The sequence below is a fragment of the Ambystoma mexicanum genome, chromosome 2p (genome assembly GCF_040938575.1).
Source record: "Ambystoma mexicanum isolate Mex_15411 chromosome 2p, UKY_AmexF1_1, whole genome shotgun sequence".
NCBI lineage: Eukaryota > Metazoa > Chordata > Amphibia > Caudata > Ambystomatidae > Ambystoma > Ambystoma mexicanum.
Genome location: NC_090923.1, coordinates 559122273 through 559140138, shown reverse-complemented (window position 1 = coordinate 559140138; position 17866 = coordinate 559122273). Strand labels below are relative to the sequence as shown.

The 17866-nt window shown below is 49.7% G+C and overlaps 1 protein-coding gene across 5 annotated transcripts in view; it reads left to right on the top strand.

The window, feature by feature from the left end:
- GRM2 (glutamate metabotropic receptor 2) overlaps positions 1-17866 on the top strand; it is an 833735-nt gene that overhangs the window by 18891 nt on the left and 796978 nt on the right. The window lies entirely within an intron of this gene.

Here is a 17866-nt window from a genome sequence, read left to right as displayed (position 1 = left end):
TGTTTATTCCGATGCACCGGGGTGTGAATAACACACGCGTATTTTCATATCAGCAATCTGTCCTGTCTTTGTGTGGGTGTTTGTCGGGTATTATATAGGGTGCACCATACTGTGGGGGCAGGGTTGGAGAGGGAGCACACTTGCCCGCCTGCTCGCGACCCTCTGTGGAATCCCCTAGTGATCCCCTGATCCCTCCATTATTCCTCCCAGTTCTCTTCCAGCCCCGCCCTCTGCTCCCTGGATCTCGCGAAAGGTGACTGAGTTCATAGCGCCTGGGCAGCAAGACACCCACCTAACATACAGCAGGCTGCTTCCTCTGTCCTGCTCCCTCCTCCCCAGCCTCGGGTGCTTTGAAGTGGCTGTAAGATAGCAAAAGCACCATATAAACAACTGACATTGCATAATGTCCCTGTAACTGTACGTGTGGCAGTTACCTTGGTGTTCCACGAATTCACACCGGACATGACCTCAGAGACACGCACACAAACACACATACATGTAAGGCTACTTACTACCTATAAATACGGGAAATGACACGTTTAGGAATTAGTTAAGGTTTGGTGTGTTCGGACTTTGTTACGGTTAGGCACATGGTTAATTCAGACTGTTGGGATTTATAATATCTGGGGGTGATGCATTTTATATGTAGTAACTTAAACTCTGTACATATATACATCGTTTATATCTATCAATCTCTCTATATATCTAATATACACCTATAGGGAGAGCAAGGCGTGTGTGTGTGTGTGTGTGTAGGAGAGAGATGGTGTAAACCAACGTTTGTAGGCTTTACATTTTATTGTAAGAAACCTTAACTCCTGCAACAAAATGTTTTTTTAGTAAAGTCCTCATTTTCCCTACCGCATGCATGTGAGCATGCCCTATCTGCATTGTAGATCTGCAGCCACAATCTGCATTCTAGATCTGTACTCAGAATCTACATTCAGAATCCGCATTCAGAATCCACATTCAGAACCTGCATCAGAATCCACATTCATTATCTGCATTCAGAATCTGCATTCAGAATCTGTATTCAGAATCCACATTCAGAATCCGCATTCAGAATCTGCATTCAGAATCCGCACTCAGAATCTACATTCAGAATCTGCATCCGAATCCACATTCATTGGGCCTCATTACACGGACGGCGGTAACCATGGCGCTATTAGCGCCATGGTTGCCGCCGGTATTTTACCGAGTCCGCCTTGGTGAATGGGGAAATTACCGCCCCATTCCAAGGTTGGCGGGGCGGTAATTCCCCATTCACCAAGGCCCTTCCCCATTCCCATAGGGCTCAATGGGAATGGGGAAGGAGCAAATAAAGGTACCGCTATTAGCGGTACCGTTATTTGCCCTGAAGTCCCTCAGCGGGTCCCTTCCTTAACGTGTGGTCTGGCCACACGTTAAGGACAGGACCCGCTGAGGGACCTCGTAGTATGGCGCTAAGGGATTACCGGCACCGGTGCCCTTACCGGTGCCGGTAATCCCTTAGCGCCATCCGTGTAATGAGGCCCATTATCTGCATTCAGAATCCGCATTCAGAATCTGCATTCAAAAGTCCGCATTCAGAATACACGTTGAAAATTTACATTCCAAAAGCCACATTCAGTATGCACATACCGAATCCATATTCAGAGTCTACAATCTTTCACTTCGATCATGCCTGGCACACCCGTTCCACAGCAATGCTGCATGTATATCCACAGTATTGCATCCATGATTTACATCTGTGCATGCTTTCATGCATTTGCGCATGCATGTTGGTATATTCGACCATGCATGCTATACCCCACTCCATATCCATATTGGTGTGTCCCACCTGTAATTCACATTGGCACTTTACATGTGTGGGCGTGATCACGTATGGACGCATAATCCCATGGGATTTTTAATGTCCTCAGGTTTGCCTGATTACATTAAAAAAAAAAAATCTGCCGCATGCACCAGTTTCACTTAAGAGTTTGATGTTTGCCAAAAATCCCCAACATCAAAGCGGTCACGTTTGAGATATTTGTTCCCCAACAGAGTGTTTTTTTGGGTCCAAGAAAAATCCAATGCAAGAAAACCCTGCTTTTTCCACAGGAAAATGATAAATCCACCAAAAATGGCCTGTGTGCTTAGATGTGCCAAACCTGGTGAGGTCAAAGGTTACAGAGAAAAATGTTTTCTCATCGCCCCATGTAAAGTGTCCTGTAACCTTAACCATTGTGTCACGATTGCAATACTTTAACATGTAAACGTATCAGTGCAGAATACGATAGCTAAGGCGACTACATCTTTAATGCCAATGGCCTCATTACACGGATGGCGGTAAGGATTTACCGGTACCGGTAAAATACCGGTAGCGGTAAATCCTTACCGCCTTACTACGAGGTCCCTTTGCGGGTTGGGGGATTTGACGCCTGCTTTTTGCAGGCGTTAAAAACCAACCCGCAAAGGGACCCAGGGAGCTAATTACGGTACCGCAATTTGCGGTACCGTAATTAGCGCCTTCCCCATTCCCATTATGCCCTATGGGGCAAAAATGGGAATGGGGAAGGGCAATGGTGGAAGGGGGAATTACCGCCCCGCCAACCTTGGAATGGGGCAGTAATTCCCCTTTCCGCCAAGGCGGTGCCGGTATTTTACCGGCATGAACCCTGGTGCTAATAGCGCCATGGTTCACCGCCATCCGTGTAATGAGGCCCAATGTCTACAAACATTGGGAGAGCCAACGTTACGGTGCAAACCTGCTATCCACAGGATTGCGAATATTAAAGGGATAAACACATTGGGCCTAATTCCGAGTACGGCGCTAACCAATGGCGCTATTAACGCCTTGGTTGACGCCGTACCCGGAACAGCAGCGCCTTGGTGGATGGCGGAATCACCGCCCCATTCCAAGGTTGGCGGGGCGGTGATTCCCCATTCACCAAGGCTCTTCCCCATTCCCAAATGAGCCCCCATAGGGCTCAATGGGAATGGGGAAGATGCAAATAACGGTGACCGTTCATTACGGTCACCGTTATTTGCTTGCAGGCCCCTTTGCGCCCTCGACTTTAACACCTGCTCAAAGCAGGCGTTAAAGGCGAGGGCGCAGAGGGAACTCGGAGTATGGCGGTAAGGGAATACCGCCACCGGTCTCGTTACCGGTGGCCGCTATCCCTTACCGCCATACTCGGAATGAGGCCCATTGACTATTTCCCTAATGCAAACAATGTTCCTCTCGAGTCACGACACATTTAACATTAACTCTCAATGTACAAGTTTGCCATCTCTTAAGGGGCAATTGCCAATGGAGCCTCCACTGTGGCTGGCCAGGTTTCACAGGGGCAAGGCCGCTGTCAGATTTACCACCGAATTACCGCCAAACTCGTAATGAGGCCCTTAGTCTTGCTGAATAGCACAATCTCACTAAGCATTATTATGAAATCCCACCCCAAGGGGGGCATATGGGGACTCCACCATTGAGGCCACTTTAGCTATCACTATCGACACAGATAACTGCCCACTCCTGGGTGATTGGGATGTCTAGGCTAATACACCTCAAGACAATGGGCCTCATTACAGGGACGGCAGTGGACCAAGGTGCTGTTAGCACCTTGGTCCATGCCGGTAAAATACCGGCACCGCCTTGGTGGAAAGGGGAATTACCGCCCTATTCTAAGGTTGGTGGGGTGGTAATTCCCCCTTCCCCCATTGCCCTTCCCCATTCCCATTTTTGCCCCATAGGGCATAATGGGAAAGGGGAAGGTGCTAATTACGGCACCGCAAATTACGGTACTGTAATTAGCTCCCTGGTCCCTTTTCGGGTTGGTTTTTAACGCCTGCAAAAAGCAGGCGTTAAATTCTCCAACCCGCAAAGGGACCTCGTAGTAAGGCGGTAAGGGTTACCGGTCACCGGTACCATTAACGGTCACCGTTAACCCTTACCGCCGTCCGTGTAATGAGGCCCAATATGTCAGCCCTCTCTGTAGTAAGGATTCCGTACTGGTTTTATGCCCACGTATTTGCTTTCTGAATCCCATTTACCACCTGCCATTCGCATGTTCACAATGTGTGGCAGTCATGTGCACACTGACATCCCCTGGGAAGAGGTGGGACTGCTTATCAGACAAACATAAAGCAAATCAGGATGTTTTGAGGTTCGAGCATCTTGCTCTCTTGCTCAAGTTCCTGAAGACTTTAAACATGATTCGCCATGTATCCCAGGTGCATGAGAAACTAAAACAAATGTCCGATCAAATACTGTAGGGCTCGATTCATGGAATTATATGCGCGGAAAATAGGAACTTTGCATGCCAAACATCGCGTGAAATCACATTGGTCAATTCATAGAATCGACTGCGCAGTACTTTTTCTTACTTTGCGGGGACTTCACACAGGTTCAGAAATTACTTTATTTAAGAATTCATACTATGCACCTCGAGACCCAGAGGCTTATGGACGCAAGCGACAAATACAAACATACTCGTGGATAAATCGTACACATGTCATTGGGGTGCCAGTAACAGTCACAGGGGACTCCGCGCAGCGTCCCCGAGATGCAGGCCAGCTTGCGAAGGGACCCCACGCACTGATTGAGGGCTCTGTGTATTCGTGCTGGGGGAGCATGCAAAGGTAGCTGTTCTGGCTGTTTTTGCTTTGGGCCCGGGTGTGTCGGGGGCCTGCCGGCTGGACCTGCGTATACGGTTGCTTTGCGCGAACAATTCCTTGACTACGTGGAGCGCGCAGAGAAACGTCTGCTTGCAGCCTCACGGAGAGTCGTTACCAGCGCGTGGGCTTTGCAGGATCTCTGCACACTTTTCCATGAATTGGGCCCAATATGTCATTCTCCAAATCCTTCCACAAACTCATCTTTCTTCCGGGATCAAACATGCCCTAAAAATCGTTGACCTCAATGCTAGACACAAGAAGGTATAGTGGTGTAAATTAGGTAGGCAGAAAGACAGGTAAGACCTATGAGAAGTTGACAATGAGGCCTTGTTTAGCATCAAGGAGGCCTTCAATCACCAAGCGGAATTCTATGGGAATAAATCATAGGACCAGTCAACTATCATCAAGAGTTATTTAAAACTGTGAGACTCATGCTAGAATCGTGAGAAAAAAAGTCAATTGGCAAAGAAGACTTCTGGAACAAGTTAGACAGACTACTGTTTCAAAATGTTTGAAATATAAGCGGGAGAAATAAGGTTACTGTTCAAGCTAATTGTTACCCTTATGCATTGCCCCTAAACCTTAGCTTTTCCAAAGCATGTGAAATACAGGTTTTGTGGGTCGGTTGTAGGTACCCAGGAGATGCTACACCTAGTGAATGTCTTTTGTAGTTGAATAACCCATCTAAAGACACAAATCTTCTCCTTCTTCGGGAATTACAAAACAACACCCTCTGAGACCTCACCCGACGATGGGTAGGAGTCAATTTTTCAAACTTATTTGGGATTTCGTTTCAAGACATTGGGCCTCATTACACGGTAGGCGGTAACCATGGCGCTATTAGCGCCATGGTTGCCGCCGGTACCGTACCGAGTCCGCCTTGGTGAATGGCGGAATTACCACCCTACTCCAAGGTGAGCGGGGGCGGTAATTCCCCATTGACCAAGGCACTTCCCCATTGCCATTTTTGCCCCCATAGGGCATAATGGGAATGGGGAAGGTGCTAATTACGGTACCGCAAATTGCGGTACCGTAATTAGCTCCGAGGTCCCTTTGCGGGTCCCGTCCTTAACGCCTGGAAAAACCAGGCGTTAAGAGAGGACCCGCAAAGGGACCTCGTAGTAAGGCGGTAAGGGTTTACCGGTACCGGTGCCCTTACCGGTACCGGTAAACCCTTACCGCCTACCGTGTAATGAGGTCCATTGTGTCCTTTTCTGAAAGACGAGTTTGTGTCAACCTCCATAATTTTAGGCAAGTCAACCCCGCTTCTGAAAGACCCAACAATAACCCAGGTGCTGTAGAGAATTTCAAGCCAATACACAGAATAGCAATATTAAGCAAGATGTTGGTGCAATGTGTAAGCCTGATCCTCTTCAAACATCGAGACCAATATAACACCTTGCCATCTCCCCGATGGGGTTCCAGTTGGAAATTTGTCGGAAAAAAGCTATGTTTAATCTGTGTGACAACATACTCTTGAGAAAACACAGGAAGAATGGATCAGTTGTATTTTTGTTCGACCTGTCTGCTGTCTTCAACACAGTTGGCTACAACGTCTTACTTGGCTCTCATTCTTCTGCTTGCAGATTATGGGCAAAGCACACACAGCGTGAACCCTTAATGAACAATTGCATGTCTCGGGAGGATAGCTCAGGGGCAACGTGCTCGCCTTAGAAGCAAGACGATACAGAGCACCACAGTTTCGATCCCTGGGTCCACTCTTAGAAATCTTTGGGTATTAAACGCATCATAAATAACCTATCATATCATAAAGCTTTGTGTTGACTTGTGAGAAAATCAGTCAGTTTCATAGGTGTCCGAATGTCAAGCCACGCAGGGCTTTTTCTCTTTTTCCAGCCTTAGTTAATATTGATTTCACCCCTAAAATGATACCGGGTCGCAGCTTGAAACTGCGCTCCTATGCCAGTGATATGCGGGTGCATTTGCCAGTGCTTGAAATTGATGAGTAATCACTCAAGCCTACGACCTGGCTCCACTGCATTCAGTAGGGACTGAGTGACAGCTGGCTCAATCTCAGAAGGTCTCAAACATAGGCTGTTGCCTTTGGTAATGGGCAAGTGGGTCTAGATCACCTCAAACAGATTCTACACGTCTTTGGAGGAAATTATCTTCTTACAACTAAAGGTCAAAAGGTATGGACCGCCCATTTACTTTTGTTCCACAAGTTTACACGATAAGGAATAAAGAGGGATCTTCCTCTGCATCTCTAAAGGTTTGGGTCTATTTGACCTAAAACATTTGACCTAATCACATTTAATTTACTTTTTTCCGGTCTAAAATGCAGGGGGGAGAGACCCCCCACAACCCACCTACTTCCCCTCAACCTAATCTATACCCTTATCCACTACTATATATATCTTTAATTAAATTTGCATGAAAAAGGTCAAAAAATGTCAATCAAATGTTTAGGTCAAATGTTTTAGGTCAATTATGCTAATACCTCTCTTAAAAGGAGTTGTGTAATTGCTCTGGATACACTTGTCAACTCTCGGTCATGCTTCAAATATGGCCGGTATGCCTGAGGCTCTAGAAACATAATACAGACGTAACAGAAATTACATTTAGTATAAAGATGCCTCTCTTAGGTAGACTTTGCCTAGCTACAACAGGACTGTGAGTGCTACGTGAAAAGAAGAGCTTAAGATCCACGGAGGGGAACGAAGGAAGAGCCCCCGGGCAGGATGTGTCATGAAAGGGGGCAGAAGATTCGTGGTCTGGGGAGAACAGGTATGGAAGAGGCTGATGCTTTATGTTTACAGAGCGGCCTCCTTAAAAATAGAGGATGGAAGGATGGATAGTTCAGGGGCAACGCGCATGTCTTGAAAGCAAGACAACACAGCCTTACACAGGTTCGAGTCCCTAATCTTTGCTTAGAAACCACTAGTTGCTATTAAGCACACTATAAATTAACAATAAAAAATGAGGTTTCACAAAGACCTAAAACAAGGTTTTTACACAGACACGTCGTGATGGGTGAGCAGCCTCTTTATTTGTCACGATCACGATGTGTGGCTGGAGAGACCCCCAGCACAGCTCTCTCCCCTTGAAACTCCCTTGGTCAACTGACTTCTCTTTGAATAGCAACACCCCGAAGGTTCCCCTGCATTGCACAGAGTCAACTATATCCAGGTAAGCAAACTATTTATATGAGTGTCAATAATAGCACCTATGAACATATAACTAATATCCAACAAACAATGACATAGGCTCCCAACATGGCCAATAAAATCAGCACCGAGAAGCAATTTACTTTGCAAAAGCACTAATGACCCCACTCCCTGTCCAGACGTCTAGTGCATGTCCAAGTACACAGGAAATCGCATGAGACAGACAACCCCACAGCAAGAAAACCACAATCCGTGCGAGAACAGTTCCCAGTGGAATGATACAAACTCTAAAACTACCGCTCAGCCTCCAAGCCAACACGAACCTCCTCGAGTTACAGATCACAAGACAAACGAGTTCACCATTTTCTCACCCCAGTTGTATTATTTATGACTCAGGCACGAAAATGATCTATGTCAGAGGCCTTCAAACTGTGGGACTGCCCCGGTAAGAGGGTCCTATAGGATGTATAGGAGATGCAAGGCTCTTTCCCAGGAGAGGATGGCCACTGTAGCTAAGAGCAACTATTATCATGTTTGTCATCTGGGGTGCCAGCCAACAGTGTTTTATGACCAAGGTTGTTCTCGGCATAAACATTTTGGGAAACCATTGTTCTACATAGAACCGGGGAACAGGGCACAGCAGCATCCAAGCAAAACTCAGACAAGATACACGTCCAAAACTGACAGCACCTGACACCAGTCTGCCAATTGCATGTTAACATGTCAGCCCTGGAGCAGAGCCCATGAAAACGCCATTCCAGTGGCAGCATGCCCCCTTTTTGTACAGGGGGTGCCCATCCGCCCTCTTCCCATCTTGCTCCCCATCATACACTCTCTTATCCCCCTGAACTAGGAGGAGTGGTGACACACACAGCTGGCAAAGTGTCCACCACCATTCTAATGCCGGCATTGTGAGCCCTTGACCCTGATATCACCAGTATCTAGGCTAAGCGCAAAGGTGGGCAGCGGTACAGTACTACGTGCACTAAACAAGTCTCTTTGAATTCTGTTGGAGTTTTGAGAGCCAATCATTGAAGGCATTTCAAGATGAATGTAGAGCGAGCCTATCAACTGGCAGCAGCATACGACTATCACGATAAGCTGTAAGGAGAGCTCAGGCAGATACGGTCGTGCTCCAGGCATATTCGTCCAACCTGCAGAACACAGTTTCAAACCCTATAAACCTTGTTTGCATTACAGAAAAGGACAATGCAACACTGTAGCATTTGCTCTGGGGTTAGTATACTAGTCTGGAGGTAAAGACAAACTCAACATACAGCCCAGGGATTTAGCATAAGGGACACGCTTCAATTAAACATAATTAGTAGAGAGCAAACAGAGTGAGAAATTCTACATCGAGAATGAAAGAAACCATAGAGAAGGGTTCTCTGGTCGCTTACCACTTTGCAGGACTGTAAACACGTTTTAGCTTCCTGTGCCATAGCAGAGGACAATACTCATTTGCATATAAGTCTGACTACGCCCCTAAGGGTAGTCCCGCCCTAAGGCCTGGCCAATGATCCCTAAACAACAGCAACCATAGGCCCGTTTCTGCCTCATTGAGTGTCACCAGAGAGGTGTGGCTGAGGAGTAACTGCTCCTCACTCTAAGCAAAGAGAGCAAGGAGTCCACATCGAGGGCACCCTTCTCACTTTGAGTGACCTCCAACCATTCACTTTTTTCCATCAATGTGAAAAGTTATTAGCAATATGACAACAATGGATGTCTTAATGGACAACAATGGACTTGTGAACCTTTCAGAGAATTGTACAAGAGCTCTGGTCCAGATTCACATTTTTCTCCTGCATCCTAGGGAAGGAAAAGTCCCAGGATTCCTGACCACGAGCTTGCATGCAGGATAAATGGCTGACGGCGAGTGCACGAGACTTGCTGCCATTCCCTCGCACACATGTAAGTGTTCAGCAGATTCCGAATATCATTTATGCATTGGCCTCACCAGCAACGACAGGTGTAGAGGGCCGATGGCATCAGCCCCTCCCCCGCCCCCCTCCTACATGGCTGTAGAGTATGCATTGGCAGCAACAGGTCTTAAAGGGCAAGTCAATGACAAAATGTGCAAAGGTAGATCGGTTGTAGAAACGCACATGCTTTGCATGAGCAATTCCACAACGGCAGAATGATGCAGGCCGGGATTTGCAAACACCATTGCCATGTTGCCCTTTGCCCCACACCTGGTTTGCGATGCATCAGGTCAGGTTTAGCGGAAACCACTCCAGGGATAGAAGAGAATCAGGCATGTACTCTGGCTTGCGTCTGTCACTCCTGTGGCAAATCACAAAGCAGCAGAGCCAGGCGGGAGGGCAGAAGCTGCGTGCACAGCGGCGACTCACAGAACGCAATGCTTTTATCCACTTGTGTGCGGAGCATGGAAGTGCAATTGAAAAGCATGTCTATGAATTCGGGGCTCTGTTTTTTAAAGGGATTCACCGTAGGCATAGCTGCGAATCCATGTTTGGATGTCTTAGTAAGAGCCCAGGAAAATGAGCAGTTATTAAAATGGTTGTAGACTGAAACTGAGTTTTGATTGGTGCAAAAGCACTTAAACCACCAAAAAATACATCGCAAAAAATACATGCACCGTGACCGACTCTGTGCTGTGACTGACCCTGGAACCCAAAGATACTTGCCGACGTGCTTGTAGCAGAAATCACCTGAGCTAAGGAACAACACATTTCAGATACGTTTCGATCTGGTCGCACTCATCCTGATCCGACCCATGAAGCAGCAATAAGAACAGCACGAGAGGCCCATGGACCTAAGACCACCTCAGAGCACCAGCGGCCGCCTCTTCACCCTCTCACCCTGAGGGCCACTCCTCCACCAGCGGCTGCCTCCTCACCCTCTCACCCTGAGGGCCACTCCGTCACCAGCGGCCACCTCTTCACCCTCTCACACTTAGGGCCACTGCGCCACCAGCGGCCGCCTCTTCACACTCTCACCCTGAGGGCCACCCCGCCACCAGCGGCCGCCTCTTCACCCTTTCAGCCTTAGGGCAACTCCGCCACAGCGGCCGCCGCTTCACCATCTCACCCTGAGGGCCAACCCGCCACCAGTGGCCGCCTCTTCACCCTCTCACCCTGAAGGCCACTCCTCCACCAGCGGCCGCCTCTTCACCCTCTCACCCTGAGGGCCACTCTGCCACCAGCGGCCGCCTCTTCACCCTCTCACCCTGAAGGCCACTCTGCCACCAGCGGCCGCCTCTTCACCCTCTCACCCTGAGGGCCACCCCGCCACCAGCGGCCGCCTCTTCACCCTCTCACCTTGAGGGCCACTCTGCCACCAGCGGCCGCCTCTTCACCCTCTCACCATGAGGGCAACTCCGCCACCAGCGGCCTACTCTTCACCCTCTCACCCTCTCACCCTGAGGGCCACTCCGCCAACAGCGGCCGCCTCTTCACCCTCTCACCCGAGGGCCACTGCGCCACCAGCAGCCGCCTCTTCACCCTCTCACACTGAGGGCCACTCCTCCACCAGCGGCTGCCTCCTCACCCTCTCACCCTGAGGGCCACTTCGGCACCAGCGGCCGCCTCTTTACCCTCTCTCCCTGAGGGCCACTCTGGCAACAGCGGCCACCTCTTCACCCTCTCATACTGAGGGCCACTGCGCCACCAGCAGCTGCCTCCTCACCCTCTCACCTCGAGGGCCACTCCACCAACAGCGGCCGCCTCCTCACCCTCTCACCCTGAAGGCCACTCCACCACCAGCGGCCGCAGCTTCACCGTCTCACCCTGAGGGCCACTCCGCCACCAGCAGCCGCCTCTTCACCCTGTCACCCTCTTATCATGAGGGCCACTCCGCCAACAGGGGCCGTCTCTTCACCCTCTCACACTGAGGGCCACTCCTCTACCAGCGGCTGCCTCCTCACCCTCTCACCCTGAGGGCCACTCCGTCACCAGCGGCCGCCTCTTCACCCTCTCACACTTAGGGCCACTGCGCCACCAGCGGCCGCCTCTTCACCCTCTCACACTGAGGGCCACTCCTCCACCAGCAGCTGCCTCCTCACCCTCTCACCCTGAGGGCCACTATGCCACCAGCAGCCGCCTCTTTACCCTCTCACCCTGAGGGCCACTCCACCAACAGCGACCACCTCTTCACCCTCTCACACTGAGGGCCACTGCGCCACCAGCTGCTGCCTCCTCACCCTCTCACCCTGAGGACCACTCAGCCACCAGCAGCCACCTCTTCATCCTCTCACACTGAGGGCCACTACGCCACCAGTGGCTGCCTCCTCACCCTCTCACCCAGATGGCCACTCCACCACCAGCGACCGCCTCTACACCCTCTCACCTTGAGGGCCACTTCATCAACAGCGGCCGTCTCTTCACCCTCTCACCCTGAGGGCCACTCCGCCAACAGCGGCCGCCTCTTCACCCTCTCACACTGAGGGCCACTGTGCCACCAGCAGCTGCCTCCTCACCCTCTCACACTGAAGGCCACTCCTCCACCAGCGGCTGCCTCCTCACCCTCTCACCCTGAGGGCCACTCCGTCACCAGCGGCTGCCTCTTTACCTTCTTCTGAGGGCCACTGCGCCACCAGTGGCTGCCTCCTCACCCTCTCACGCTGAGGGATGCTCCACCACAAGCAGCTGCCTCTTCCCCTCTCACCCTGAGGGCCTCTCCACCCTCAGCAGCCACCTCTTCACCCTCGCACCCTGAGGGCCACTCCACCACTCTGACACCAGCGTGAGCACTTATCCCTGAGTCTCCTCATGAGCTGCCCCTTCCTCAGCACCAAGATGCACTGATAAAAACTGAAAGTCTTTGTCCCCACTCCGTCCTCTCCAAATCCCTTGCAGCGAACAAGCAGATGAGACTAACCCTGGACAGCACATATGACCTTCCTCGGGTATCTGGGCTTTCAGGACTGACCAGTGAGTTTCTCCTCTTCCCCTTATCTAATCTTGTTGCCTTCCTTCTCCCTTCCCCTCCCCATCCTCCCTTTTATCCACATCCCCCTGGCCCCCTCCTTGTGCTCTGAAGCAGCAATGCTGAAGGCAACCAGTAGCCCAATGGCTGTATTTGATGTCATTTCTAAAGGCCATATTGAATCGTAGAGCTTAGCCATTGGTGTAACTCTGCTGTTTGTGCCAACTCCCCCTATACGCAATATATCCCTAATCCTCCAATTTTTCGGGTACCAGGCGCACCATGGATAACCCGGTTCTTCCCTCTTTGAAGAGAGATGTACGCATCAAAAAGGCTTTAATGCCAGAGATTATAGATCCATATATTTAAGAGGACTGGTTTCAGATCGAAGAAACATCGTCATTACGAATGTGACAACACAGGAGAGATCTGAGCCGAGAGAAGTCCTTCAGAATTAAGCTTTGGCTTTGGCTGCGGTCTAAAGCTGGGGGGAGTTGCATCAGAACCCAGCATTTTAGACTGCTTCGGAGGTTTCACATTAATGAGTGGTCCTCGAGGAATGACACAGGTAGTAATCTCCCGTCTTTCCTGAGTCTCTGTAACAAATTGGGAAATGTGTCACCTACCTCGAGCCTAAGAATTAGATTTGACCGAGTTGTTTTTTTTTTAGATTACTCCTGTTTATTTTTTTTTTTTGGTTGTTTTTCTGCTTTTAGTGTGTTACTTCCTTAGATGTTTTATGCTACAAGTGTGTGTTACAATTATTGTAGCGCTCTGAGGTCTAGGGTGATTTGACGCTTAACAAAAAAAAAATCAAATCAGGCACTTCAAATAAAAATGAACAACAGCTCCAATCCATTCAGTACTCACATTTTATCAACGGAAATTCGCCAAACCAAGACATCACAAGGGACAAGAGATAGAAAATGAAGTCACCAAAACCATCAACGTGTGGCTACAATTGGGTTTAACACTACGCGTGAATATACAAGACGGAAGCGCGGTGTGACCTGATTCGGCGCTTCAGTTGTGGAAATGTTGTTTAATCCCAGGGTCCTTGAGAACCCACACATCTGCAGCCTGCTGAACAAGGCCTCATCCCTCTTGCATGACTGTGTGCATTTTTGACGCCCTTCATTAGTGTTGTGATGAATAGTTCATAAGGTTTTCTATATGTTCTCTGTGCTGCACAGGTGACTGCGGCGGGGTACCATCTCTGTGCACGGGACGTCTCCCTAATTGTGTGTTGCCTCTCCTGTCTCCCCTGGTTTTCTTTGGAATTAACTTTCTCCTGCGCGATGAATAGTGGATTCTACTGCGCCTATTAGTAAACGTGCGCCTGACCCACTTTCTCGGGGCCTTGTCTTCGAGATGTAGGACACTCCTGACTAAGTTCCTGGAAGTCTTGCTGATGACGAATGTAGTCCCACCAGTCATCTTTCCACGCGCATAACGGCGACGCACAGAATCTTCTAGAATCGCAGACGTGATATGAGGGAAACCCATCCCTTCACAGCCTTCTGTGGCTGCCCGGAGTCCCAAGGCGGCTGGAATGTTCTCATTTCTTCACACACCAATCACTGGGGCGTGTTTCAATGGCCCTCATGCCTCCCTGCTCCAGTCAGTGAAGTGTGCTGCAGAGACCTTGATAATCTTCAATTCCAGTCCCTGGGTCTGTTGCACTGACCCTCACTGTCACCCTTCCTGCTCCAAGCAGCGAAGGGTGTTGCAGTGACCTTCATAGCCCCCAGTGCCAATCACTGGCGTCGTTGCACTGACCCTAACACTCTCCTGCTCCAAGCAGTGATCTGTGCTGCACGTACCTTTGTACAGCCCACTCACTTAGGCGTTTGCACTGACCCTCACACCTTCCGGCTCCAGGCAGTGACGTGTTCCGCACGGGCCTTTGTACAGCCCACTCACTTCGCCTGTTGCACTGACCCTCACACCTTCCGGCTCCAGGCAGTGACGTGTGCCGCACGGGCCTTTGTACCGTCCAGTTCCATTCACTGTTGCACTGACGCTCAAACCTTCCTGCTCCAGGCAGTGACGTGTGCCACACGGGCCTTTGTACAGCCCACTCACTTAGGCTGTTGCACTGACCCTCGCACCTTCCGGCTCTAGGCAGTGACGTGTGCCGCACGGACCTTTGTACAGCCGACTCACTTAGGCTGTTGCACTGACCCTCACACCTTCCGGCTCCAGGCAGTGACGTGTGCCGCACGGGCCTTTGTACAGCCCACTCACTTAGGCTGTTGCACTGACCCTCGCACCTTCCGGCTCCAGGCAGTGACGTGTGCCGCACGGACCTTTGTACAGCCGACTCACTTAGGCTGTTGCACTGACCCTCACACCTTCCGGCTTCAGGCAGTGACGTGTGCCGCACGGACCTTTGTACAGCCGACTCACTTAGGCTGTTGCACTGACCCTCACACCTTCCGGCTCCAGGCAGTGATGTGTGCTGCACATTCCTTTGTACCATCCAGTTCCATTCACTGTTGCACTGACCCTCACACCTTCCTGCACCAGGCAATGACGTGTGCCGAACAGGCCTTTGTACAGCCCACTCACTTAGGCTGTTGCACTGGCCCTCACACCTTCCGGCTCCTGGCAGTGACGTGTGCTACACAGGCCTTTGTACAGCCCACTCACTCTGGCTGTTGCACTGACCCTCATACCTTCCGGCGCCAGGCAGTGACTCCAGGCAGTGCACTTTAGCTTAAGTGTATTATCTGAATCTAGGTGCTGCCCTATAGGCCTGCCCCTACCCAGATCAAACTAGTTATCAGCAAGCCACAGCTTATGTTGCTCATCCAACCAGCTCCACAATTCAGGCCACCGGTACTGAGTACCCTCGTAGCCAGACCATGATCAGCTGGCTCGCTCTTATCATGTTCCCCTTCTGCATCACGCTGGACAACATACCTTGCAGCAGTAATAGTTACATAACCTACAAGGATGGCCTAGCCAAACTTGGATGTCCAAGAAACGGTTCTACGTTATTTCGCCACAGTATTTTTCATCACAGGTTTTTTCATCGCCGTTTTTTTCCCGAAAAACTTTTTTTTTGTATTTTTTTGGGGGGGGTTGCCACCACAAGCCCCCCCTTTTATTTTTTTTTATTCCCTTACACCCACAACCATATATTTAATTTTTTAACCCCCCCCAAAAAAAACGATGAGTTTTTTTTAAAAATAAAAACGGCACTGAAAAAACATGCGATAAAAAATACCGCAGTGAAATGCATCTATACCCAAGACACTACCCCATGCCCTGCCCCACGCCCTTCCTACCACCTCTGCCCCCTTCCCACCCACTCACCACTTGCCCTCTACTTCCCCCATAAACATTGGCACCCCAAGCCCCCCCTTTTATTTTTTTTTATTCCCTTACACCCACAACCATATATTTAATTTTTTAACCCCCCCCCAAAAAAAACGATGAGTTTTTTTTAAAAATAAAAACGGCGCTTAAAAAACACGCGATAAAAAATACTGCAGTGAAATGCATCTATACCCAAGACACTACCCCATGCCCTGCCCCACGCCCTTCCTACCACCTCTGCCCCCTTCCCACCCACTCACCACTTGCCCTCTACTTCCCCCATAAACATTGGCCTCCCAGCCAACGCTGATATGACCCACAGCCACCTTAGACCGAGTGATCCAGGCAGCGACCCACCCTTTACTAAACCTAACCTCGCCAAACTAAACACTAAGCCCCCTGCCCCACCCAAGCCTCCTCGACCGACCCCCTCTATCACTCCCAACCTCACAGCCCGCAACAATAGACTAGGCACTAGGCTCCCCATCACAACCAGCAAGCCTACTGCCAAATCCAACACCAAAACCAACAAGAAGCACAAGGCACCCATTAAGCCCAAACCACTCCCACTAAAAGGAGCCTTACTTAATGTCAGATACCTTGCTGCCCACCCTACAGAAATCGCCGACATCATTCTCACCAATGATCTTGACTTCCTAGCCTTAACAGAAACCTGACTTCATGAAGCGTCCGGGCCTTACTTATCGCTAGCCATCCCTGACAAATACTCTATCCTCAGAGCTGATAGACCCAACGCCAGGGGAGGAGGCGTAGCTATCATCGCTAAATCTTTCCTAGGCTTCAGATCAGTCTCCTCAGTATCATTCACATCCTACAAGCTACTTACAATCAAGCTGCAAACCTCCCCCACAAGCACGATTATCTTTCATCTCATATATCGACCCCAGGCCCCCTTGGGGTCTTTGAAGAAGACATCAAATCTCTCATTGCCGAAAACTCCAAGCCATCAGCACAAATCATTATCCCCGGAACCCTTAACTTTGGTTACCGCGACCCCAATGACACATCTGCTGCATCCTTAGCTAATGCCCTAACAGAACATGGCTTTGCGCAACTCAATGTCCTCCACACCCACCAGAAAGACAGAATTATCGACTGGGTAGCGACCTACAACTGCAACACAATCTGTAAGGACTCCCAACCTCTGGCATGGACGGATCATTACCTTATCCTTCTTGAGGTTAACATTAATCATGTAGTACCCAATGTCCTACCAGAAACAAACGCAACATTACTGCTGAGGCCCTACTACCCCTGGTACTACCCACCATCAACGCACTTCCAGCCAATGCTGATCTTAACCTACTGATGGACACCTTCAATGAATCCATGGCCAAGGCGATGGATACCATTGCCCCTCCGAAATTGCGCAAAGATAGACCAAGAGCTCATCTGAACTCAAGGTACACTCCTGAACTCAAGTTACACAGAAAAAAGAAAGCTAAGGCACAACTCACATGGAAAACCAATCCCTCTGCGGAAAATAAATCAAATCTTACGAATATATCTTCCTTATATAAAAGAGAGATAATTTGCACCAAAAAAGATGCTTACAACGTCAGGATTGATCAGGCAGAGTCCCCCACTAAAGAATTATTTAAAATTCTAAAAGAACTTGAAAATCTCAACCCAGCTACAGACACCTGCCTAAAAGACAAACCTTGGTGCACCAGCATCCAAAACGCCCTTAGCAACAAAATCACAGGACTCCAAACTAAAATTGAGGACAAACGCCAACAACTCTCCAACAACAAGCTTACCAACCTTAGCTCACCAACGCCCCTCGATACCAAATCGGGCTTCACATTCAAGAAAGTAACTACGGCAGAAGTTCAAAAAATTGTCACCCCCCCTAAAACCCTCGAACTGCA